Here is a 27,181-nt window from a genome sequence, read left to right as displayed (position 1 = left end):
CCGTTAAGACCACATGCCCCAGGCCCATTACCCCCCAAGGTATATGTGTACTTGGGGAGGGGGGGGGCTTATTGTGTTTGTGTATTTGGGGAGGGGGCTTTTTGTGTGGTGTGTGTATATTGGGGAGGGGCTTTTTGTGTTTGTGTGTGTATTTGGGATGGGGGACTTTTGTGTGTGTGTATTTGGGATGGAGGGCTTTTTGTGTGTGTATTTGGGGAGGGGACTTTGTGTGTGTGTTTGTGTGTGTCTGGGGAGGGGGCTTTGTGTGTGTATTTGGGGATGGGGTCTTATTGTGTGTGTGTGTGTATTTGGGGAGGGGAGCTTATTGTGTGTGTGTGTATTTGGGGAGGGGTGTTTATTGTGTGTGTCTGTATTTGGGGAGGTGGGTTTATTGTGTGTGTTTTTGGGGAGTGGGCTTATTGTGTGTGCGTGTTATTTGGGGAGGGGGATTATTGTGTATGCATTTGGGAGTGGGGGCTTAGTGGGTGTGTATTTGGGGAGAAGGGCTTTTTGTGTATGTAGCCATGGCTGGTCCAGACTGCCCCTCTGCTCCCTGTCACATAAGTCCATAGTAGCTACAGGCTGTGGCAGGCTATCCTAGGGACATTGACCCCCCCCCCCCTCATGCTGACACTCTGAGTGGCAGGAGCGGTGGTGACACAGGGTCTGTGTATAGCCAATAATGGTGCATACCTTGTGCCCTCCCTTTCTGGTGCCTCAGAGAGGATGTGCTAAATTATAGAGAGTTCTCTTCCACCCCTAGGGAGAGGAGGTGTGTGCTGTTTCCTCCCAGCTGGGGGTGAGACATGCCAGTCAGTCCCTCCTGGGATGACTGTGAGTGATCAGAACTGAGAACATGGCCTCAATATTATCAGCGGTCCAAGCATCCTCCAGAGGCCTGGGACCCATCTCAATCTATCTAAGCCATGGTGGGGGCTGTCTCCAGGAACCCTGGAGCCCGCTATGACTGCAGGCGCTGACACCCTGAGTGAGCTCTAAAGATCGCCGAAAGCCTGTCCTTTTACCCCACCACACCGCGGACACTCAGCTCTCCTGGACCCTCACAGGTATGACCGTAACACAAACAGCAGTAGCAGCAACATCTTCCAGAGAGGGGGGTGGGGGAAAGGGCTACATGTGTATTTGGGGAGGGGGTCTTATTGTGTGTGTGTATTTGGGGAGGGGGGTTTATTGTTTGTGTGTTTGGGGAGAGGGCCTTATTGTGTGTATATTCATGAACGGGGGCCTTATTGTGTGCGTATTTGGGGAGGAGAGCTGTGTGTGTATTTGGGGAGGGGGGCTTATTGTGTGTGTATTTGGGGGGGGCCTTAGTGACTGAGTGTGTGTCTGTGTGTATTGGGGAAGGGGTTATTTAGTGTGGGATGGGGGGTGAGCCAGGATGAGAGGGGGGAGTTTGAAATATAGGGTTGTAAGAGGGAGTGGAGAGGTCGGGGTGCAAGAGAGGGAGGGGAGAGTGAGAGACACAGAGAGAGGGGAAGGAAAGGGTGACGGTGGAGTGTGAGAAGGGGGGAGTGTAAGAGGAAAGACAGGGGGTTCTCGCAAGGCCGCCGACACGTGTGTGGGTGGCCGGTAAAGCTGTCTGTGGCCCTGGCTGCGGCTAACTACAGTATATTTTCACCCAGATTTGTTCTGAGAGCTGCTTAAACATTGCATCTCTTCCGTGATACAGTATCTAGACTCACAGCAATGAGTTACACTATAGCATCTTCCTTACAATTCATCCTCTATCGCCTCACATTTCCTGCTACAGTATGTAGAATTCTTCATGGTTTGAGACTAATCAACCACATGAATTTGGGATGTCTAATCCAATAGTATTATATGCTATTATATGCTAACATCAGTGGTTTTTATACTATATTTATTTGGGCACTTCTGTTTTTTTTTTTTAACCAGTCTTTACAGCCCTGTAGCTCCTCACACATAGCACTCCTACATTTGAACCCTTTAGGCACCACTTACATGTCGCACATCCCATGTTATTGACTATATCATTGTGTTGTTTCCTCTTTTCTCTTTGCCGCAGAGGAAATACAAAGGACACAGTATAACACGGGTAGTGTGGAACCTGCTGAAAGTGTCTACACCTTAGCGTGTTTGCAGCTTTACATGGTTTGTTTTGCCCCCCCCCCAAAATTAACTAAATGACTCATACTTATGTGAAAAAACCCCACATCAAAATATAATAAATTATTTTTCTTTATTGTTGTATGTTTGAGGTCACTTTCTCAGTAGCGCTCCAGTACATGGTGGGCACCAAGTTGATGGTGGAAATGCATGTGAAACACCTAATGCTCATACTTATTCATGTCAAGTTTTCAAAATGAAGAATGTGTGAAGCTTTCAGCTTTAATAGTACACGAGTAGAAGAAGACAAAAACAAAAGTGCAAATAATAGCCCGTAATAATAGCAAATAGATTACTTGCAGGTCTTACAAACTTTTATTGGACCAACAGGGAACTTCTTAATTGATGTTGTGGAAAAGATGCAGATACGTCCGCGTAGTTCAACCTTCCACAAATGTTCATGATGTTCCAAATTTACATTCTGTACTTATGTTTTATGTTAAAGCGTGTTGGCATAAATAGAAGGCCACTGACAAAAAAATACTGTAGATCACTTGAAAATAAACACCTAATTTATTGACAATCACCAGAATGCTGTTTTTGTAACCTGCACTGACAAACACAGACATTTCAGGAGGTCCAGAGGTTATGTCCAGAGCAGCATGTGCTGTAGTAAGGTCAGATGGAGGCTGACCAGTGGAATGCTAGGGGTGGATTGAAGAGTCAATATATAATTTAGAGAACTCTGAACGTGCCTTTGGACATGTCCAGAGAGTCTCAGTTGACTGTGAGTCATGCTAACGTAATGGGGTAGTTCTGTATAGCCCAAAGCAGCCATTCAACTGAAAATCTCCATTGACTTATAGGGGTTTTTCACTTGAAAACAACCTGAATAGCTGCTTGGGACTATACAGAATAAGGCCCATATCTGCTAGAGAGATTTTGCATGCTTCTCATTTGGTGCAGCCTTCGCCCTGGGTACAACATAAGGACCCCGAGACTCCTCGTCAGGCAGTGCGACAACCTTGGAGTATAATATACATCAGCAGTCTGCGATATGATGCAAACCTTTATGACCATGAAAGAGGCCAGCACTGCAACATTCACTAAAAATGGATTTCCCATTCTTCTATTTTATCACACATTATATAAAAGTTATGGTCGGTAGAAAAGTGACAAAAACCCTTCCCCCGTACAGTGTACAGTAAATACAAATGTCACTAGTGAGCGCATTCACATATCTCAGACAGGTCTGCAACCCTGCCTTTCCCCTTTATCTCTTTGCATATAATGCTTCCACTGCAGCAATGTTATCAAAATGTTTGTTGTTTGTTTTTCGACCTTCTCATTGTTTCTGTGTTTACCGTGTACGTGTTTGACTCTTCATAAAATAATTTCAAAATGTGAAACTTTTTCGCTTTACTCGAGGCTATTTGCTTACAAATTATTACCCAAAGTGAAAATAATGAGTTAGGAGCAAAGTCTTGCTTTCTTAAATGGTTTTTCCCCCCCTCGAGCAGCTCAAAGCCATACATTTAACAGTGGAGTGGAACATTTTACCTAAATAGTCAAGCATTGTTTATATTAACCAGCTATTTCTGAGTTTGTTCATCCGAGACAGCAGTTCCCATGGCACGATTTAAAAATACACTTATAAAAAAAAAAAAAAAATCAACTACTTACAAACATTTTCCCAGCTAGCAGATGTAATTTTATTTGTGGAAGAACTTACAGGAGCGTGCAAATTTGTACATTTGTGACCACTTTTAAAATGTCTGTCCCTTTCTCTTTTAGAAGTTATTGTTTTTTTCTTTGTTTAAATTGTGGCATGATGGTTAGAGTAAATAATTGTCACAAGTTTGCAAAAAATATATGTGATTTATTACCTTTGTGTAATGCAGCACCTGAGCTGGTTAATGTCAACTGCTTCAATGCAACAAGGTCTAGTAAATATCCTCTCTTAGGGATTTGGGAATTTTCATGTAATGGTTTTCAGGTAAAACACAACAGCTTATAACAAAGGGACTTGTCACAATATGTGTTTCCAGGTCTATAAATCAGTTGTATGAAATTACACAGATGAATATTTACATATGGGAAAATTGATTTGTAAATAGGCACTTTAAAGGGACAGACCCATCTATGAACTAACATTTTTTTTTAAACTGTGTTTGTCACTATTTAAATGATAAAAATGATGCAAAAGTCTCCGAAACAACTCTTTTAAGCCCTTAGCTGCCATAATGACCCACAACACGTCGGTTGGCAATGCGTTACTGGTCCCTCTGATATATAAGGCGTTAATATCACCATGTCAACTTCTCCTGCATATTGCCCGTGAGTGTGGTCCTCTTCAGTACCTTACAATGTACACGGCACAGTCCACTTTCCCAAACATGAAAACAGCCACGAAAAAGAGTGACATATCTGAAACATTGAAAGAAGAAAGCAATAAGGATCGTGTTTTATTAAATTGTTTGTTATGCATCCACGTTCAAGAGTGTATTGCTTTCAGTTTGTCTTAACATCTTAAATGGACAACTCATTCTTTTAGAATGAAAGAAAGGAACACACAGCAGGGCGTGTTATTGACCTAATGAACAAGTATGAATCATATTGGGTAACACACTGCACACCGGAATGATAGGACCTTAATCATTTAGATTACCAGTTAGAATTGAGCTTCTTTTATCACACAATGGTTACCATTTCAGCAGAAGAGTGTGCAGTGAAGTGTAATGTGCTATATAAAAGAAAAGCCTTATACCTTATTATTGTACTCTAGTTCAAGCCCTTAAGAGCTGTTAAGATAAGTGGTATGATCAGAGACGTGCATAGCCAGTAGGATTAAGTGTAGACGCATTAGAAATCTTTGTGCATAGCAAAAGTGTAAATTAGTATGGTGAGGGCAGAATCATCCAGGTTATTGAAATTAATCTTTAAAGAGATGGTTTTTCAATGAAGCCATAAAAAGCCTGGATAACACTAACGGGAAGCTACTGAGAAAAAGGGCAAATATACAAGCAGGCTTTGGGTATTGTGCTTTCATATTCCTTAATTTAATAAATCAGACTTTTCGGTTCTATTAAAAGTAATATTTTCCTGATGTAATTGTAACACATGTTCCCCCACCCTCTGGAAGATGCTGCTGTTACTACCGGTGTCTGTGGTGGTTTCATACCTGTGAGTGTCCAGGAGAGCTGAGTGGTCCGCGATGTTGTGGGGACCAGGACAGGCTTTTGATGATCATGATGGTTCCTCAGGGTGTCAGCGCCTCCAGCTTCAGTGGTCTCGAGGATGTCCAGAGTCAGCCCCCACCAAAACACAGTTCTTTCCCCCCTTGCCCAAATGGACTGAACACTCAGGCAGGGGTATATAAAAGCAAAGGGGTTTATTTGGCTGTTGCAGTCACTGCAGATGTTATACACAGCGGATGCATGATGGTCAGAGGATTTCAGGCCTCTGGATGGTGCTCTCTCTCTGTTAATTGAGGCCTCTTGATCTTTCCTGGCCAGCCAGCCCATGAGGGACTGACTGCCCTGTCCCTCTCCCAGCCGGCAGGAGACCGGCCACACACCTCCACCTACACTCCCTAGGAGGGTTGGATCAGCACTACTTACAAATTTGCACTTCCTCCCTGAGGCATCAGAAGGGGAGGGCACGGAATCTGCACCATGACAGGCTGCACACAGATTCCTATGTCACCACCACTTCTTTCATGCAGGGAGTCAGAATGAGGGGGGTCAAAAGCCCACAGTATTACCTGTCACAGCCTGTAGCTACAAAGGACTTACGTGACAAGAGGCAGAGAGGCAATCTGAACCAGCAATGTTACACTCTCCCCTGGGTGAAAATTTCCATGTCCTCACTGGAATAAATTTGTTGCACCATCCATTACTCTGGAACCTGCAAAATATTACCAGATTATTCAGCATGGATGATACACACAACCATATACATTTACAGTAGATACCCAAATCACCCACTGGGGACAGAGACTATATTCTAACATTTCCTTCTTGAAGAGTGTGGGGAACTACTTATAATACTTAGGATCGGGCTTTCTGATTGCCCGTTCCTCAAAATCCTTAACCCAGACGTAGTAAACATTAGGGGCACCAGCCTGCTGACGGACCTCTACTCTGTCCATAAAAATTACAAGTCCCTATTAGCCACTCCTGCATGATGGAACAAATATTGGACCCAGTCCCGAACTCCTTATAACTGGTCTTAGCTTGGAGATAATCAGTGACAGCCAGCTTTAGCCGATCATGCCTATGGTCTTCTATTTCCTATATGATCGTTTCTGGGACATAGGGAAAATCATAGCCATAAGACTGACAGTACAAATTTCTTATTGCCCGGTCAGCTTGGCTAAGCCTCAATATTTTCCAACCAGTTCCTTGGCCAGGTAGGACCTAAAACTCAGGCTCATTAGGGTCCTCTTCCTGGTATAATATAGAGGGGTCCTTGGGTGTCCTAACACCCAGATTTTTATCTCCCAACCTGTTGGGTATGCTTCTGCTACCTCCTCTGAGGAGAATTGGCCTTCCTCCTACCAATGGTCAACTATAGGGTCATTAACCAATACGAACCTTGTCCTGTTCATATTAGGGACATATCCTTGAAACACAGGGTCCCACTACTTAAGGGGTTCCCCGGGCAAAGGCTCTTATCTCTGATCGTGGAGCCTGGCACTCTCCTGAGAAAATATACCAGATGTACTGGACTGCTGGGATTGTCACCTAGTGGACTCCCTAAAATCTTGGAAAGAGCCCCTAAACGTAGGTCTTCATACATAACGGGAAGCAGATATATCACCCTCCGAGTCCTCAGAAGGACTATCCCCCATCCAAAGGACCAATCCTTTATATCAGGTGATAACCCCGGAGACACAGTATCACTGGAGAAAGTGGAAAGCACAAATCGGGCAACAGTAGGGTCAAGGTGTTTAACCCCTACAGGGCTAGGAGTCACGGATGGGGTCAGGGCATGGGCAGGAGGGGTTAGGGCCGGTGACTGGGGCCTAACAGTGTCCATGGCCTGTCTTTACATTGTGGGCTTACCCCTACCCCAAGGAGATGGTATTGGGGCGGCATCAGGTGACCTCTCCCTTGGCACTGGGTTACAAAGCAGGGGGCATTAGCTGACAAGAGTCCCGTTGGAGCCGGCGGCGTCTTAGTGTCAGGATCTGTGTTCCGCGACGTGCTCGGCGCACTCATCACTTACCCCAACCTGTGATTGATCCCCCCTCTCCTTCCGTCATCCGTGACGCTTCTCTCCCTTCTCCTGGGACCAGCCGCCATGCTTGGCACGCACGCACATACCACATGGATGTTAATACCACTCTCTCCGGTCCCGCCTCCAGACTCTGCCCATGTGGCAATGTCATCGGTACACAGCGCGCACACCTGGCATGCGGTCAGCATGTGCATGGGCCGTGTCATCTTTCTGCTTCTGGGATCCTCCCCACACCTGTCTCCTGCACCTTGTCCTCCAATCACGGTCAGTCTTACTGATGCACCTCCTCCAGTCTGTTACCTCATTGGTTCCTGTGTCCTACATATGCTCAGCCAGCCCACTGGTAAATCGGCTGAGCATATACCTTCCTATGTGCGAAGTGTTCACTGCTACCCTTGCCTCCAGTCTTGTCTGGTACGGTTCCTAGTTCCTCTGATTCTGGCCTCGGCTATTCTTCTGGACTCCACTCTTCTAAACTCCTGACCCCGGCTACCAACGACGAGCCACACCTCTCCAATCCCGACCTCGGCAAAGTACCACGACGATCTGCACCTCTCCAATCCTGACCACGGCTAAGTACCTTCAATGATCCGCACCTCTCCAACCATGACCTCAGCAAGTGTCTCTGACCATCCATACCTCTCCAACCCTAACCCGGCTACCTCGACCTATCTACACTCCAGACGCGCTCACGCAGCTGTGGGCTGGTGTTGTGTATATATATCCCCACCTTTGCCTCGCGGTCACGCCTTGTTTGTGGTGAGCACTCCGTTACAGTATGCTCAGCCCTACAAACATTGACCTCACTGAAGTGGGGCGAGTCTTGAGCACGCCCGCCATCATGTTTTCTAAAATTGAAAAATATTTCCTGAACTCCGAAGACGCCATCTTGTTGATGTCAGCAGGGAGCACCAACCTTGCGAGAGCCCCGAGCAGTTCACGGTCCGGCAGCGTGGATGACATCACATCCGGCAGTGCCGGAAGTGTGTCACCCCGCGGCACACCCAACAAGGTTCTGCCCAGTTCCTCGTCTGGATAGGCCGCATTTGGAACCTGCATGGAGTAAAGAAAGGGAGCCTCACCCATCCGATGGTAAGGGACGGCATCTGGCTCCACAGGTTCCTCCCTCAGCAGATCCTTCACCGCGGCTTCATCTTCTTCGGGCGCAGAACTCCGATGTACTGGAACCTCCACAGCCTTTCGGATGGACGCGTCTGGACCGGAGCTATTTGTCAGATGGCAGGTAAAAGGTGGGCTCTTCTCCACAGGTTCCACCCGGCTGATGTCATCTTTCCCAGGGATAGGCGAGGACACCTCCGCAAGGACATGATGCCGGGGCAATTAATTCGCCCGGGCGACCAGTCTTATGGAGCTTGCCTGCTCCTGGGTCATCTGGGGAACCGCACCCAACACCCCCGGGGCAGTACACTCACCCTTAGGTTCTGCAGCCACCATGGAACCCAGAGAGGTAGAGGAGAAGAGGAGCACAGCTCACAGCATCCACAAACGCAGAAAAATGAGGGCAACTTCAGACATGGAAAAAAAAATATATTAGCCTTTAATGATCAGCTTGGCAACAGTACAGGACAACACACCAACGCGTTTCATCCCTCAGGACTTTCTCAAGGTGTGAACAGGTAAAGAGCAACAGCCCCTCATTTGTTACCTTCTTTTGCTGGACTGTGTTATATTATACCGTAGTGACTAAGTAAATATAGAAAATACCCCATAACTCAGCGCCGTAATCATTAATGTGCTAAATGACAATTCTAATAAAATGAAATAAAATAAGTATGATACCAAAAACTCCGTGCGTGATTGGTGTAAGCTGCCGTGGGGTTCCTACCTAACAAATAACTCACAAATTTGTATACAAACAATAATAACACAATGCAAAAACCCGGCGCTAGTGATAACAACAGTTACCCCAGTCCAATACAATGTCCATGCAGATTGGAAAAGTTCTCTTTGTATTTCAAACGAAACTGAAGTGGTGAGTCCGCTGCTGGCTGGTGTCTCAATGTCCTCCAACAGGTAAATGAAAAAGGGGAAAGAGACCATTGCGCAGCAACAAGCACCAAGTATCAGCTCTAGATGACTTTAAAGTATTCAACTTACAAAAGTAATGTTGTTATATTCAGTTGAGAAAATCTGTGCTTTAACCAACGTTTTCTCCTGAACCTCGCGAATCCCACGTGCTGTCAATCTTTAGTCAGCCCCTTCTCCTGGTATCTCATACAATAGTACTCTCCATGGATCCCCAGAATGGAAATGACATAAGAGATGATGGTGCAGATTGCTAAAAAAAACTTTAATAAAGATGAAAAACAGCCAAAAGCTTACTTACATAAACTAGGCTGCTGTAGAACGACTGACAATGTGCCGTCCGCAGCTTGTAAACAGGTAAGTGGTGATACACACTGAGCTAGAAGCGCTCTCACTGCTCACAGCTCCAGTACCGACGCCGACCTCCGCGCAACTGAATGACGTCACACGATGGCGCCCTTGCTGACGGACACATCAGCCGGCAGTCAGGAGGTCCCTGAACCTCGCAAAGCATGACCTAGACTGATCTACAGAGGTGGAAAAGCATTGGCAGCTGTGCTATTGCTGTTCTAGTTCCCTGAGGCGAGTGATCATAGATGCCTGGAGGAAGTAAACTAGGTAACATGGAGCAGGAACTTCTGGAAAGTGGTCTTTGGTACTGGCAGCCAAGAGGGGGGACGCCTGTGCTGAGGAGGAGAAGCTCTCCAAAAGCACATCTAACCGGTAGCCAAGCTATCACCACAGAGCACTTGACTGGACTGTTATCGTGTACAGTATGCAGAGAAAGAGTTTTGCCTGGCCTGGGGTATGCTAGAGGAATGTTGCGCGAAAGCTGTGGCTGCGCCCCCCGGTGCTGTGACTGGGTCCCACCCCAGTTCACGTCACGAAGAGAAGCTGAGTGCCCCTCCTCTAAACTCCACCAGAGGGAAGGGGCACATAAAGAACCAATCACAGAGTCCTGAGCAGAAGAAAGGAGGAGCCGGATGTGAGCTTCCACACCTTCATTCTGTTGAGACTGGCGAGCGAGAAAGAACCTCGTGTCAAGATACAATGCTATCTACTGTGTCAGCAGCTAGTGATATGCTGTTGTGTCGTGTGAATGCCTATCAACTCCCAGGAGGCTTCCTGGTGGTGGAGGTGGGAGGTAAAGAATACCTGAAGTGTCTGTGTTTGCAGTGCAGATTACCTGGACCGGAGCCAAGTACCTATGCAAGGTACTACCTATGGCCGGTAGATCCCTTCTCAACTATCCTGGCTCCTGCGGAGGTCCCGAAAATGACGCTAACAGAAGTGGAGTGCCTGTCAGTGAATGTCACCCCTGATTAAGGTGATGTGAAGTCTGGCGTTCCAGAACGGAGTGCGGTGGCTGAGAATGTGCTACCGGGCCTGGCGGAAGGAGAAATGGTGACTGTCCAAGGGAGAGGGGAATTGCTACTGATGGTGGTGGCAGAACCAGACCGTTGCGTGCCCAGTGTGCCCAGCCCAAGCGAAGAATCCCGCGGTCGCTCCCCTGTGGAGGTGTCCCTGCCTGCCTTGTTGGACGACGAGAGCGTGTGTGTCATCAGTGGTGACGCGCCTCCCGGCGGACCACTGCAGCGATGCCGTGCTGTGTGAGCAACTTAACTGCAATGCTGAGCAGCTGAGTCTGGAGATTCCCCAACAGCAGGCGCTGGTGTGTCCTGAACCACGGAAGAGTCCCATGGCCGTGGCGACTCCCAGCGTGGCGGAGATGGGACCCGAGACGACTGCTGAGGAGAAGAAACCTACCGAGAGCCTGCGGAGCGGTAAGGAACAAGCACCACCCCCTTACTCCCGCCAGGTGATAAGAGAGGAAGTCGGCGTGAGGAGACGGCCTGTGGTTTACCCATGGCATGTCCGCGATCCCAAAACGCCACCGCCGCCACTTCCGGTATTGAGAGCAACTGACGACACCCTTCCGGTGCGGGACCTGTACCTGTACCGGGAATTTGCGACGTCGACGGATGATGACGTCACATCCGGTTGCCACCACGGGGTGGACCGGAAGAGGGAAGAGTGCAGCTCCGGATGTTGTTCGCCATGATCCAAAGGAGGAAAAGAGAGGTGAACTGACGGACACTGTACCGGGCCGAGGATTAAAGAGGTCTGTAGATATCATGCCTCTCCAATCATCCACAGGTCGCGGCATAGCCCGGCTTAGAGACTGTGCGAAGGACTGTGTCTCTGCCCCAGCCACTGCCCCTAGCGCCACTGCCCCTAGCGTCACTGCCCCTGCCCCGTCACTGGGTCCTAGTGGGGTTAAGAAAGAGAAGGTACACCATTTGTCTACGGACTGGAGGGATTGGGTGACCAGTGATGAAGGGTCGGATGGAGAGATGCCTTGGTGTAGTAGGATCCCGGTTGAAAATCCTGCTGTGTTTAGGCCTACACCTAGGGGTAAATCTAAGGAATCCGTATCTTCTGTGAGGGAGGGTTCCATGAGAGCAAAGTCACCTGTTATGCAATCTACTGTGTGTAAATATGTTAACAGAGGAAGAGGTAAAGGTTCACTATCTAGTGGTACCTCAGGCGTACCCTCCAGAGGAGATATGGAGGAGTTAGCATCCTCATCTAGGGTAGAGGACCATAGCACCAAATGGTGTGCTCCTATGTTTAAGGGTTATTCAGGGTTTATGGACCGTACTAGGTTCATCATATTACAAGATGATTTGGTTGATCATTGGTGGGGTAATGGCACCTACTCAGAGAAAGAGGCTGCTGATAAGTTAGAGAGGAGGTTAAGAGGAATTAAACAGGGCATAATAATTCCCCAAGGTCCCTCCATTCTCTACGATGAGATTGCCCCTGAAGAACCATTGTCTTGGGTCTTGACAGGAATAGCTGGAGACTGTAAGTTAATAAAACTAAGCAGAGCTGACAGAGCTATAGTGGCCCGCTATAGACAGTCCCATGGATTCAACTATCCATATGTGCCTGAGCCTATAATGCGCGAGATAGAGGAGCAGCGCAAATCTTGGCTTTGAGAAGCTGTGATAGAGTACTTGATGTCTAAGTGTAGTTACTCTGTGTATTATTCTGAGGAAAAGATCTGTCATCTTATGAAAGTTTGGAGTGTGGGGAGAGGGATTTATCTGAATAAGGTGGTGTATCGCCCTGAGAATGGCACTTTGCGAACCTTTTTCATTAAGATAGTGGATCATAATGGGAGGGAGGTGTGTAAGAACAATCCCCGGCACTACTGTTAGTTTGGGTCCTCCATGTTGGGAGTTACCCTATGTATTTCACCGCCCTGGGTGTGTGGGTGTTCAGCATATGAACACTGTGATTACTTATCAACTGTCATTTATGTTTTATATTGTATAGGTTGTTCGCCTGCAGGATGATCCAGCAAATTTTGGTCCAAGTGGGGACCATTGGATTCCACCAGAAGGAGTGTATAGCCCTGATAGGTTTGGGCTATTATTCTTTCCTCCTCCTGTGCAGTAATCCCTGGTAAGGGCAGGTTTGCCAGGAGTTAAAATGGGTTTGCCCCAACCACTGTGATTCAGTTGGTCAGAGAAGGTAGTGCTCATGCCTTGTGTCAGTCAAGGGCACAGGGGTGGGACTACTGGATCTGTACTAAAGGGATTACCTTTTCCTGTTTGGGTTGGTGTTCCTCTCTAGCCTTGAGAGAGGTGGTTGCTCTACAGTTCAGAAAGAGGATGGTGGGTTCTAATTAAGCTACCAGGGCTCTGGTAAGCTGAAGGCTCTCCCTTAGGGGAGTGGGGAGATATGTTCTCTTGCTCCACAAAGGAGTAAGGGAAGGAAAAGGGACAGCTCTTATATTGGACAATGAGTGTGTATAGAAATCATCCTGGTGGTGAACACCCTTTTTGCAGAGTGCTGTGTGCTGTGCATATACTGCTATTGATCTGGACAATAAAGAACCCCTTTTGTTTTACCTCCTGTCTGAGAGTGGGGTATATTGGGAGGAGAGGGAGATAACTGTTTTGCAGATACTCCACCCCACACACAACTGAGGACTGCACAAGATGGAGGCGCTGCACCATTAAGAAGAATTTGAGCACAGCCCCAGAGAAGCCTGTCCTGTTATCCCCCATGACATCGCGGGAGACCCAGGCCCTCCTGTTACCAGCAGGTATGCACCACCAAAATCCCTGTAACCAGAGTGAGAGTTCCCTGAGGAGACCCAAAGTGAGACTGGGTGGGGGAGGACCCGTTACATACACAGCTGATGCATGATGGTCAGAGGATCTCAGGCCTCTGGATGTTGCTGTCTCTCTGTTAATTGAGGCCTCTTGATCTTTCCTGTCCAGCCAGCCCACGAGGGACTGACAGGCCTGTCCCTCTTCCAGCCGGCAGGAGACCAGCCACACACCTCCACTCCCTAGGAGGGTTGGATCAACACTACTTACAAATTTGCACTTCCTCCCTGAGGCATCAGAAGGGGAGGGCACAGGATCTGCACCATGACAGGCTGCACACAGTGTCACCACCACTTCTTTCACTCAGGGAGTCAGAATGAGGGGAGTCTGAAGCCCACAGGATTGCCTGTCACAGCCTGTAGCTACAAAGGACTTACGTGACAGGAGGCTGAGAGGCAATCTGGACCAGCCATGTTACACAAGTGTAAGTGATGCAGTGGAATAACTGTTGTAGTTGACGTCTAATGTATGTGGAAGTGAATAGGTTACAAACGTTACAGTATTGTACTTTGTTCATTTCCTTTAATGCAAGTTCCCTGCATACTTGTAAGACAAGCTTTTGTCAAATCAATATCCTATGTATGACCTATTGTTTGTCTTCGTTTGCCTTTTTAATAGAGCACCAGCATAATATATCGAATGAAAAATGAAATAGGGAGAGAGGCATTCTAAGGACGTTCTGGTATAAGAGCACTCAGCTTGTCTTTTGCAAGAAAAATTGCATTATTTTGCTTATTGCTACAACACAAACTTCCCTTACATGAATATAAAGTAATATTTCTGGGAAACAACACTTTTGAAGCATGGCACTTGACTTATGGGCAGAGTGTTCATAAAATCATAACCACTGTGTGATACAATATGCTATCTATGTAGGCCTTTAGCCATTCCAAACTACTTTGAAAGTTTCTTTAAGTGCGATTGATGTGTGAATATTGCTGCCAAACCTGAAATTGCATTAACAACAAGAACCCCATAAACCATTGCATCATCTAACTGGAGCACTCTAAATGGACTTTAATTGAACCGCATGATAAAACACTCAAACGTATCTATGCTTACTTATCTTCACTTCTCCACAATCATAACCTTAAGAATGTATACTGCTTAATTTCTGTCAATGGCTGTGAGTACTGTATGACTCACGCTGCCATTTAATCTAAATACATAAACTGTACTTGTTTTCAATTAGTTATATGCTCCCATCTTGCCTGTAATATATACTTTGAAAATGTATCTTCTATCTCATGCAGACATCTTCACTTTTTTTTTGGCAGATTTTGTGTTCAATTTATTTCTTGTGCAGTAAGACTTTATGATTCTTGAGAATAGGGATTTTACCGAGTCCTTATTTCAATGGCACCATCCTATTGCTAAGGTGATAAGTTCTATGCGATCCACGGTGTGACTGGTACACAAACCCTTGAAAATTGATTGAGACAATTACAGTACAGTACAGAATAAATGTTTCTGAAGAATTCAAAATATATCCGTTTCATTGGTTCGATTCACATCTAGAAGTTAGATTCTGGAGGTGGCGTGGGCGACTCCACAGAGGATGGAGGAGATGGAGTGGACAGCACCCTGATGTGGGAAAGAACTCACTTGATGCTGCCGGCGTTGTGAGCGCTGAGGGGGCTGGCAAGCTCTCCATGCCCTGCTGAACAGCCCATGTAAGGCAATTGAGTGCTGAGGAGATCTGCCCATGGAGTTGATCAGGGCACAACTGTGCTGGCGCATCAGGTGGTTGCTGATCCTGTGTTGTTGCTGTGATGTCTTCCTTCTAGAGCAGCTGTGCTATTATGCTGTGAAAGCCTGTCCTGTGCACCCGCAGCAGCTCCTGCTGATGCACTATAATATTGCCTTCAGCCATTGCATGCAGTCGGGGTGCTGCGGTCTGCCGTCTTGGTGCGGGAGGGGCAGGAGCAGCAGACATAGGAGCAGCAGCACAGGTCGCAGGAAGTGTGGCACATTCAGCTGGAGCTGCGGCTGGGGCAGCTAGAGGAGCAACTTTGAACTCCTTGAAGATGAGGGTGATGGTCACCTCCTAATCTTCCTCCCTTCCCCCCTTTTTGTTTTAATATCAAATTTAGCCATACAGAACGTGGGTACATATAAACACATTTGAATAGATTAGGTTTGCATAAACAGTCATTTTTTTTAATCATGTCTCTTTATTTAGAGAACATTTTAGCAGGAGAAAACCAGAGGACCCGATCCACAAACTGTTGCTAAACTTTAGAGGGCCTTTACTCCCATGCACATGAGTAAGAGCGGAGGCATGCTACTTAGGGTTTAATTGCTTCACCCTATTTTTCAGCAATTACATGTAGTCCTGGCTGGTTTTGGGCTACCAGTCTGCCCTCCTCCTGGCAGTAAGCCCTAGTAGAGCAGGCAGCCAAGAGTAATCATGGGTTTTCCCCACTCCTATGCAGCTTCAGTGAGTCACAGGGGAGGCAGTGCAACCAGGCCTTGTGTCCAATCAGGGACTCAGGACTGGTTCCTGCTTTTCCTGTACTTAATGAGCTGCACTTCCTGATTTAGTCAGTTGCCTCTACCTTTGAGAGAGGCCAGTCTACCCAAACCAGTTGTGCAGGGCTTTGCCAATCTGTGGGCCCTGCCTTAGGGGAGCGGCAGGACACTATTCCTCTGACTCCACCAGGGAGTAAGAGAAGAGCTAGGACTGCTTCTGGTGCCCTAGGCTGGGAGTACAGTCCAGGAACATCCTGAGGGTGAAGGCCCTAAGCTCTGTCTGTTGCTGAGTTTTCTGTGGAAACTACAGTGTGAATAAAGTGTTTTAGTGTTTTACCATACCTTCTTGCCTGAGACTGAAATCTATCAGGAAGAAGAGCAAAGAAACTCTCCTGCAGGGATTTCTCCCCTCATCCCTGGGGCCTGCAAGAGATGGAGGCACTGTCACCGTGAGTACGAATCAGTTTATACTCCAGAAGCCTGTTCTGACATCCCCTACCACCTTGCGGGAGACTCAGATCTACTGTTAGCCAGCAGGTATGCACCACCACACTCCATGTAGCAGCATAGATATCTCCCAGAAGGATGGGGGAATATGTGTTACATGCATTTAGAGATATAGCCAGGCCCCCATCTTGCCTTTCTTTGTGCTGCGCATGCGCAGTACCAGCTCACGCATGCGCAGTAAGTTTCAAGTTTCGGCAGCCATCATTGTACACCCAGCGCATGCGCAGTACAATAAGGAGCGGCGGCCATTATACCCATAGCTCCGCTGGGGAACTACGACTCCCATGAGCCTCTGAGAGTAGGGACACAAGGCCCACAGCAGTCAATAGGCTCCCGGAATTCCCTTGCCACGCCAGTCGGATCCAGCAGGTAGAGTCTCAGAGTCTAGTGTATCCCCCTTAGGCCCCGATTCACAGTAGCTTGTGGTTGCTTCAGGGAAGGCCCCTTAGATAGGTACGCTTCTCCAATCTACTGTCTAGTGTCAGGGACACAGTGAAGACGCCGCATGGTGATTGCGGCCTGTGGTCTGGGACCAGACCACCTCCGTTATATGAGACCCTGTATGGTGATATTATCCACACTGGAATTCACCCAACGCAGAGGCGGATGACAACGCTGGATCGGCGGATCCCTGTTTCGATGTCGGCCGCACTGGTTACTGGAGTACTCGGCAGGTACCACAACTAAGTGCACCAACACTCCATGGGATAGAGCTATCTCCTACACTTTTGGGTGGGTCTTGACATTGGGAAAAAGGGACATCAGGGTATTAGTGCCTGACACCCAATGTACTTTAGGGACACTCACTCAGTTTGGGGCCTATATTACTGTGTGGTACAGGATACCGATATTATTGTCTATAGTAAAGGTTGATGTATATAGATGTAGCCAGGCCCCCTCGGTGGCATAGGTTTCCCCCTCTCTTCCCCACACTCACCTCCGGGTGGTAGGATAGCGCGGCCGGTTGCGGGTGCGTGCGAGGCCGCCTGCGGGCGCACGCTATGGTAGGAGCTCCAGGGGGGGCGAGTGGGAAGTGTGCTGTGGGTGCCAGGCAGTAGTGGAGCAGCAACTGCATCGCTGGGGGCTACCGGCGGCTCCCTCAGCAGGGCAGCGCCATTTCTGTCGGTCGCGCATGCGCAGGAAGGAGGAGTAGTGATGGGAGGCCCTCCGGAGTTCGCGTATGCTCAGAGCGGCATCGGGTGAAGCTGGGCCAATAGGAAAGGCTCTTGGCAGGGACTACAAGTCCCATGAGCCTCAGGAGCGTACCACATAACGCCAGGGAGCGCATAGGATGCAAGGATTCCCTAGGAAGGGGAAGGAGAAGGCGAAGGCTGCAGGGGAGCACGTTGGATCAGTCGGCGCCAGGAGAGGCTAGGGGTAGGTGGTGAGGGTGCAGGGGTCAGTGACCCACTGCATTAGGCCAGTAACCCTTCAGGCCCCAGATAGACCCTGAGGCACTTTTAAGTTTGTGGCTGCTCCAGGGACAGGCCCTTGGATAGGGAACCTGCCCCATTAGAGCTGTATAGTAATCAAGGTATCCAGCAGACACTGTATATTCAGGAGAGGAGTCTGGGACCAGCCCTCTCAACCCAGAAAGACTGCCCCAAAGTGGGATCACCTCAGAGGACAGCCTTCTACGTGGAGACCACGTCGCGGGAGCAAATGTCGCCGGATCGCGGATCCATTCTGGTTGGAGTGATCGGGTGCTGGAGCGCCCGGCAGGTAACCCTACAAAAGTGCACCAACTATAAAATTTTCAAGCTAGTGGGCTGCGCGGTCACCACACACTTGGGAGTTTGGGTGCGGGACATTGGACACGGTGTGGGGACATGGTGAGGGGTTGCGTCCTGCGTGACGCGATGGCTAGTTGTGTTATTAGTGGGAACTGGTCTGATACATATTCATACACCTTATAGTAATAAGTATATATATATGCTGAGTAAAGGCTGTTCTTGTTTTTTTATACCAAGTGTGTGTTATTGGGTTGTGTCCTGTGAGGGGCCCTTCCCACTCTGTCGGGATCCCTCCCAGGTTGAGGCGTTGCACCATGAGTATTGTGAATATATATACCCCAGGCTCCCAGCGCGGAGGCTTAGGCTCCGGCGAGCCATACAGGTACATACAGCATTAGTAGTTTCTGTGTTCAGGGGGAAACAGTGCTACATTTGGAGGCGCTGCTGAGAGCAGCCCTGGGGTGCCTTACTCAGTAGTACAATTAGTATTTTATCCAGTCATCATGTCTACACCCACACCACAACAAGTGGGTGACTGGGCCGACACACTCCGAGAACCCCTGTGACACGTAGTCGCCGTAGGAGGGGTGCCTGACCACGTACCCATGTTCACTGTCTGCAGTGCAGTAAGGACATTACCTGGTCTGGCAGGAGCCTGCCTCCTCAGTAAGTGCTACCACCTTGACCAGCAAGAGATCACCCTACTTCTGGCCGTAGAACAACAACTATGCCCTGACAGAGCCCCTCAAGTAGTGTATCTACCCGAGACTTTACTGCAAGGGTGCCCTCTTCTCTACCCTGGAACAACCTTTAATTACACAACTTCCCCTTCTAGACACGAGGGTTGGGGAGACAAAGATATGGCCGCTAGTACTCCCATCAGGTCGGACGTAACGCTACCACGAGTGACTTTCCTTTCTGATGCTAGGCAAGGGGCCACCAGCTGGGCCGGTAGTCCACCGACGTCACCGGCCCGTGACAGAATAATGAGAAGCTTCACACCAACCCCTAGTACCGGGCCTGGGACCGTTAGTCGCTCAGCTAATGGCGGCTCCATACTGGGCGTGACATTACCACAGCTTGTGGAAGCTATAACTACGTCATCGCAAGCCCAGAATTATAGGAAGCTGAAGGCGTTCTCTGGAACAGTTCCCATCCCCGCAGGTGAAGAAGGAATCGAGGAACACATCCTCACGTTGATCGACGAATGGCCCTGCTCTGAGGCGGTAAGGCGACGGAGGATCCCGGAGAGCTTCAGACCCCCGGCATCCACCATGGTCAGTACACAGCTCGACCAAGACCCTGATCTCTCCGCTCATCAGATGGTGGAGCTGTTAGTCCAGATCTATGGCAAAGATGAAGGGGAAAGTGAGCTGTGTTTCAAATATTACGGTCTCAGGCAGCCGTCTGATCGTCTGAGATCTGTCCGATTTCCTTCAACGAATTCAACTGGTACTTTGGAAATTGCGAACTCGCGACCTCATTCCCGTCTCGGCTATGGACGAATACCGGCGCAAGCAGTTTCTTCGAGGGGCCATTCCCACGCATCACATCGTGATTATGATTAGGTGCTTCCTATTTAAGGCCCCCCCCCTACATTCATGGACATTTTGGGTTTAGTCAAGGGGCATGAAGCATACACAAGGCTACATACGTCCACAAAGGTCAAAGAACAACTCACGAGCGACATTCAGGGAGCATCCACTTGCAGGATCAAGAAACCTGCCAAAGAGGAAGAGGCGCCACCCAAGTCACCCTCCGTCAAAGGCCGAACTTCCGGGAAATCATCGCCCACATACCAAAGACGGTTTGATCCCAAGGATATTGTCTGTTATGGCTGTGGGCAGAAGGGCCATTTCTCCAGGGAATGCACAGAAGGGGGCGACCAAGAAAAAAAAAACTCCAAGTAAGGGAAACTCCGCTAGGTCCATGATCTGCCGCGTACAGACCGCAGAGGCCACGACATCCGAGGCGTCCCCTGAGTCTCCCGAAACCCCTATTGAACTAAGCCCCAACGATGGAACTCCACCATTGGATGCTTACAGTCAGGTAGGCCCATCTGCCATCGTGCGTGTTGTACTAGAAGGGATCTATGCCTCTGCCCTACTGGACACCAGATCCCAGGTGACCATAATATACCGCAAATTCTACGACCAACACCTCAAACACTGCCCCTTGCGGTCGGCGGAACATATGAAGGCGAGGGGGTTAAGTAACAAAGATTATCCCATCGATGGGATCGTAAGGGTTCAACTGGAGATACTTCAACTGAACACCGGCAAGAAACACCCCATGCATGTGGAAGCAATGGTATGTCCTGAACCTCAAGAACAGTCCAAGTACCGATCATCTTGGGAACGAATACCGACATAGTGCGAGCTGTAATCAGAGCATACTTGCAAGAGACCAACGAATTGCCTATAGCCAACCCGCTCCTTGATCTCGTCCTACGGGAGGAGTGCAACAGGGTATGTTTTTTAGAGCGTCACAGGGACGTATTTTTATATGTATTTGGGGGTGGGGGTGTATTTTTATATGTATTGGGGGGATGGGGGTATATTTTTATATGTATTGGGGGGGGGGGTGTGGGTGTATTTTTATATGTATTGGAGGGTGGGGGTATATTTTTATATGTTTTTGGGGGTGGGAGATTATTTTTATATGTGTTGGGGGGAGTATATTTTTATATGTATTAAGGGGGTGGGGTATATTTTATATGTATTGGGGGTGGGGGTGTAATAAACAGATTGCATTGTAATATTTTTTTCCATATTACAATAAGAAGAAAACAGTTAAGTAAAAGTGCGCTAAAAAATTTTTTTCCATGGTAGGTGCGCTATGGGTCGGGTGGGGTGGGGGGGGGGGCTTGTGGGCCCTGCTCCTTTCATTTGTCCCATGATTTCTGTTGGCGGCCCTGCAGACACACACAGACAGACCTTCCCCCTGTAAGGTAACAAAAATCTTAATTCTTGTGTTTATTTAAATCTTATTATGACCGCTGTGTCTATTTGTATAGTTGGAAAGCGGATAAGCCGACCAACACTAGAATGGGAATTTCGTCTGTCTAGTAAGCGCTCTGTAGAGCAGGATTTCATTTGTTGTTTCACTCAAAGTGTTGCAGTCCCCTGCTGGGACCAATTAAACTGGCAGAGGCCTGGGTAACTCAAATGTATTACAAAGTGTTGCAGTCCCACTGCCCGGGACTAATCAAACAGGCAGAATCTGAGCAGGCTTTTCTCACTAATGATTTAACATCTAGAAGCCTGCTTACAGTTCCAAGGTTCAAAAAAGTGAAGTCACTCTTTCTTCTATTACCAGGCACTTCACTTCTGGAACAATTTACCTGAGACTCTCAAAACTGTCACCTTCTGAGACTTTTATCTCTTAGTTTAAATAGCTTTTGTTTTTACTGTAATATTTAATGTTGTCATCACAATATTCTTCCAAGACATACTTCAAAACCTGATTTAAAATCAATGATTTTTTTCCCGGTAAAATGTTTTAGAAATAAATGAATAAATAAATTACAAAGTTGCTTGTACAGTATCTAGTTACTATAAGTACAATCTCACTTTATTCCACAAGGGTTCACGTGCTTAGTGTTAAAACTTAAAGACAATTTGTCTTTAGTGTTTAAATGCTGAACAGTTATCCAGACGACTTCCATTTAGATTTTTAATGCCAGTATTAAAAATGACCACTACTTTGAACTGCTTTATTAGGACAAGTGCAACTTTAAAATCTTTGCAGCACAATTTTCATGGTTATATATGCGGTGCTATTTATCCTTGTGGTGGTCCTAGTTTGGCTTTGGATGCCAAGTCTGAAAACATATTAAACACATCTGGAATGATTAAATAAATGCAAATCTTGTCAGAGAAGGTGCTTTCCCTGTATTGCAAGTCCCATGTACTCTACTGAGTGAACATGTACCCTTAAGACTTGCATGACATACGAGCAAACACAGACACACAGCTCAATTATAATGTTTATTCAATACAATTACTGTGTTTTCAGGAGTGCATTATCTACCTTTTTTTCCTATGGTTGTCTTGGATCAAATTGATTTTCTCTTTCAAGCTTTATTCAATTCACATGCATCTGAAACATGTTAGACCTCATTTGGCCAAGCTCTACACAAGATAGTTACTGTATTCCTTCTTGGCTTTTATTTGTATGTTTCAGGAATTTGACATCTTTTTTTAACTTTTTCTAATGATGATTTTGTTAGTGATAATCAGGGGCATCCCTTACTTACAGTACTTACCCTACTACCACAAACCCCAGAGTTCTCAAATGGTTCCAAGTCATTTCCTTTTACTTATTTGTTATTGGAGTAATAAAATAGGTGGGCGATTTATATTTTGTCATTTTTTGAGAGAATATTCCAGTACTTCTGCTTTACATGTTAGCGCTGTGTCTATCGAAAAGAAGAGAATGGTAGCATTCTAAACATAATGGAAGTTGGTATTGACAGTTAAGTGAGTGTCCAACCCCCCAGAAAGTAAGTGACTTTTTTTGTCCCTGGACCATGTGAGGCTAGGGAAAGTATGATAGACATGAGTAATGTTCTCAGACTTACTGCAACTTTTTCATTTGTTCTAAAGCAGTGTTTCCCAACTCCAGTCCTCAGGGAAACCCAACAGGTCAGGTCTTAAGGATATCCCTGCTCCAGCACGGTGGGTCAATCAGCGGCTCATTCATTTTGACTGAGCCACCTGTGCTGGAACAGGGATATCCTTAAGACCTGACCTGTTGGGGTTCCCTGAGGACTGGAGTTGGGAAACACTGTTCTAAAGCATTGGTTTTTGATGGATGCTTATTGTAAAATAAACCTGAAACATGTATTAATTAACAGGCTTAAAGCTTACAGAGAGGTTGCATGACTTACCCAAAGTCAGAGAAAACTGATTGGCGGACTCGCACAACCTGAGTCTCTGACCTTGGAGTCCGAGTTGGGTTCTCTTTGAATGTACTGTATATGCTCAAAAATATGTTAGCTCCTATTATTATTCAAGCCAAATTTATATTCTCAGCCAGAACTTCTGGCACTATGAGCCCTTCAAGGGCTGCTGCAATTCTATTTCATAACTCGCCTGTTAATCATTAAGGCATCACATAATCTAAATCTTTCTACAGTAAGTCACAAAATGCTGGAAAGGAAAATAGGGCTGATGAAATCAACTGTAACTTCCATAGGTTTGATTCACATTTACACAAAGTAGATTTAATCCAGATATTCAATCTAAAAAGATCCTATACTAGGGTAACAAAGTCAGTTGAAACTTTGTGTCCCATAGGAATCTTTGTGTCCTAATCAAAATACTCTGAAGAGGCAGCTGTTTAGTAGTTTGTTTCACAAAATAATTGGGGAAAAATACAAAAGCCTTAATTTCTCTAATTCAATCTAGATGGAATAGCTACCCAAAGCAGCATGTGAATGGCAAATCTCTAGTAGAAGGGGTTGTCCTTGCAAACACTTAGCAAGCAGAGTAGTCCTTAAGGCATGCATCATGTGTGCTAGGGTACCAAAAGATTTAGTCATAACCCTACACCACCTAACCTACCACCCCAGGCCAGCAACCCACACTACCCTCCCCCGATTTATGGCGATGGAAGGTAGTGAGAGGTCGGGAGCAGAGCAAAAAGCCGGGAGGGTGAGAGAGGAATAGGAGGAGTTTGTCATTTCTGTTACAGTATGACGGTATTCCGAGAGAATCTGAAACCATCTCAAACCATGAGGTAGAAAAATGCCAATACCGCTTGGCGTAGCAGCAAAGTGATGTCATCTTTTATCTATGTTCTCCGCCTGCGAGCTTCCTGCAATCTGAGCTGCCCAAGGAGGGCCGCCTCTCCCTGCACAGCTCTCACAGGCGATCGCAGTGTTTTAATTTTAATTTGAATACTAGTGTGCGGGAGCAGGGGGATCTCCAAAGCAGAACCGCATGAATTTCGCTTTCACTTAGCGGTAGTAACCGCTAAGGTAATGAACGGGTTAACTCCTCCAGCAACCCCCCTGCAAAGCCTAAACACCCACCATGGGCCAAATACCACCTTCACCCATCCCCGCTACACACAATAAACCGGACCCTGATAGTTAACCCCTTCAATGCTTTTTCGGTTAGCCGTCAAGGTAATGAAGCTGCCTATAAATGTATTTTTATGGCATAGGATTGAAGCCAGGGGCCTCCGTAGCTGGTATTATAGTGTATCAGCTCCGGAGACTCCCGGCTTCAATCCGATGCAGGAAAATTATTTTTTTTTCTAAGTCCTGCTCTCAGATCCCATCTCGCCACCTTTGGTGTGGCGAGATGAGATCAGTGATAAACTCGCTATTTCAGAGCTCCGATGATCTCAGAATAGGAACATTTGGAAAAAATGCGAGTTGGATCTGTTTGGCAGCTCCCGCGCGATGGGTTTGGCTTGGAGCGAGAATCCTTGGGAAAATGGAGTCCCCCGTATGAGTTTGGCAACTCACCGAGGCTTTCTGAATAGCTACCTAGCAAAATTTTGCGAGAACTGCTCAAAAACCTCGATGAGTTGTTATCAAACCTACTAGAATAAGCCCCTTTGTCTTTTGATTTCCCCTGGAATCTAGGTGAGCATTATCTTCATCCAAAATGGTAATTTCTTTTTGAGATATGTCTGACCCACTGTCATTTTCATTTCTTCACCCTTGTGGTGATGTCACAGAATTCTTTTGGCATTTGACCCCAGCTATTCTTCCAGTGCTTTCTGCACTTTAAATACAAAACTCATAAATTTTTTCATAGTTTGTTAAATTATTCCCATATATTTCAAGCAAGCTGAAGTGATTTGGCAGCGATAGTGGCAGTTTTCAGCTGTTATTTTGGGGGTTCTTGATTGTTTTTGTCTTCTCTTCAGTTTTCTTTTTTTCCCCATCTTCACATTAAGATGTAATTTACAACAAATGAATCGCTAATCACCACAAATGGTTAAAGACTGTTCCGTTTTCAATTACGTGTTTCATGTTTGCTAGGATATAGTCAATTTCATTCTTGATTCAATTGGACCCATTCCATGTCCATTTTCTATATTGATCTTGAGATTGCAATTTCCTTTGTTGTTAAGTTGATTGATATCATGGCAGAAGTCTTCCTCTTCATTGTCTGTGTGACTTGATTTTGGGGCATACACTTTGAAGCTTGTATCTCTTTGTAAACTAAATGACAATTCCGGCTGCTCTTTCTTCAGAGCTTTCATACTGCACTACTGTATGTTGTTTTCCATGTCTTGTTAATGATAATGCCTACACCACTGATTCTTCCATTTTCTATACCTCTATAATATAATCGGTGTCCACGTGTAAGCTCAATGAGGCCTTCGTCTTGTTTTCTTCCTTCTCTAAGTCAATATCCCATTTAATATTTTAAAGCTGGTCTTCCAATTCTTGCAGTGCTGCTTCACTGGAGAGAGAAAAATATTGGATTGAAAAAGTCCTATGATCAGTGCAACAGGGTATTGAACAGAGAATAGGTATATATCTTAAATCCCAGAGATTGAGCCAAAAAATGTAGCATGTTGATTGGAGTTCAAATCTGTTTTTAAGTTTTTTAAAGCATATTGAATCAGTAATCCATTATATAACCACTCAAAATTAGTAGATGCCTCATGAGTGGCTTAACTCCAAGTGGGAATTATGGTTAATAAGGGAAACGTAGCCAGTAAAGCTAATTTAACCTGCTCACCACCACACTTATGGGAGATACTACGTAGAGTGGAGTATTAGTATAGGATCACAAAAAGTAACATAAAAACATGACTCCAAGATTGAGTGGTACTCACTAATTGTAGATGTTCTTGGCTCCAGGGTGTGCATCCAGCATAGTTGAATGGTAGCAGTGTAATCAGGGCTGCCAACAGGGGGGGACAAAGGGCACTGGCGTCCCGGGCCCCGTGGGTCAGGGGGGCCCGGCCGCCCGGGACCCCTGCGCGGCCGGGCGCCAGTTATTTAAATAAATGTAAAAAAAAAGTTAAAATAAATGGCGGTGATTCCCCACGGTCCCAGCGCGCATGCGCAAGGCCCGCTCACCCCCCTCCCGCACCCTACACGCATGCGCAGAGCAAGCAGGGCCCGCTCCCCCTGCTCCCAACGTGGGACGGAGGGGGAAGTACCTGAGCTCCTCCTGCTGCCCGCTCCCCCCCCCGCTCCCAACGTGAGACGGAGGGGGAAGTACCTGAGCTCCTCCTGCTGCACGCTCCCCCTCCCCCGCTCCCAACGTGGGGCGGAGGGGGAAGTACCTGCTCCTCCTGCTGCCCGCTCCCAACGTGGGACAGAGGGGGAAGTACCTGCTCCTCCTGCTGCCCGCTCCCAACGTGGGACGGAGGGGGAAGTACCTGCGGCCTGCTTCTCCCCCCCCGTGGCCAGCTTCCCATGCTCCCCCCGAGCCCACCTCCCTTGCCCCCCACCCAGCCCACCTCCTGCGCCCCCTCCCCCAAGCCCACTTCCCATCCCGGGCAGTTGCCGTGGGGATATCGGGGGCAGGAGGGGGAAGCATCTGGCGGCAAGCTGCACTCACCCAGTCAAGGTAAGTCACCCCACCCAGTCACTGTCACCCACTGTCACTCACTGTCACCCACCCAGTCACTGTCACCCACCTTGTCACTGTCACCCAGTTACTGTCACCCAGTCACTGTCTCCCACCTAGTCACTGTCTCCCACCCATTCACCCAAATCCGTAATTCAACCCACCGTCATTCACCCAACTGTCATTCATTCAAATCATTCGTACAACTGTCACTCGTTCAACCACCCACCCACCCACCAGCTGTCATTCGTTCAACTGTCATTCGTTCAATCCCATTGTCATTCGTTCACCCACCCACCGTCATTCATTCACCCACCCACCGTCATTCATTCACCCACCCATCCACCATCATTCATTCACC

This window comes from Ascaphus truei, chromosome 2, assembly GCF_040206685.1.
Source record: "Ascaphus truei isolate aAscTru1 chromosome 2, aAscTru1.hap1, whole genome shotgun sequence".
NCBI lineage: Eukaryota > Metazoa > Chordata > Amphibia > Anura > Ascaphidae > Ascaphus > Ascaphus truei.
The sequence above is the reverse complement of the archived record's forward strand: the minus strand, read 5'-3'. Positions refer to the sequence as shown.